We start from the raw sequence: 832 nt of genomic DNA, 5'->3' as shown, positions 1-832 counted from the left end.
TAAATAAGACTATTACAAATTATAATCACATGATACTATAACTTACGCATTAATACCAAGAAGACTTCAATTATTATGTAGTTTTCTAATGTGTTAATGGGAAAAAGACAGGAAAATTAAGTCTCCGTTTATTGACATTGTACCTACAACATTATAAAAGAGACGACACACACACATGCATGCACACACAATGACAGAATTAGCCTGGCATGGTGGTACAGGCCTTTAATCCAAGCACTAGGAAGGCAGATCTCTAAGTTTGAAACCAGCCAATCTACATTGTGAGTTTCAGGACAATCAGAGCTATATAGTGATACCCTGTCTCAAAAATTACCCACCCCAAAGATAGGATTTAATTATTTTCATAGAATTTCAGATTAAACATCAATTATAAGTCCACCAAACAAGACTGGAAGTTCTAAGGAAGGCTGTGAATTTGCAGCAAATTCAGATACTAATGGCATTACATCTCACTTTAATATCTTTGCATTTTTTATTCTTTTCATAAATGACTATAATACCAAATCAATCCTATCCAATGTCATGTACTCTTAAACTTTTAAACCTATATTTTTACATAAGGACCAATTTATCTATTTTCTATTTCTCCTGAAATGTTTGATGGTCTTGCCCCTAATAGCTATGTAGTAAATATTCAAGATCTGTTCCTCATCTTGACCAGGAGTCCCTCACAGTGGTAATTATGATCACCATGGGAGCTCCTTAAGGGGTTATCGTGGGTAGTGTGTTTCTATGTGCTCAACTGTCCATATTGCCCACTATTTCTTTTCCATTAATCTTAGCAGCAAAGATAATTGCAACACCACTCTAT

This window comes from Microtus ochrogaster, chromosome 2 (assembly GCF_000317375.1).
Source record: "Microtus ochrogaster isolate Prairie Vole_2 chromosome 2, MicOch1.0, whole genome shotgun sequence".
Taxonomy (NCBI): Eukaryota; Metazoa; Chordata; class Mammalia; order Rodentia; family Cricetidae; genus Microtus; species Microtus ochrogaster.
This window is presented reverse-complemented; position numbering follows the sequence as displayed.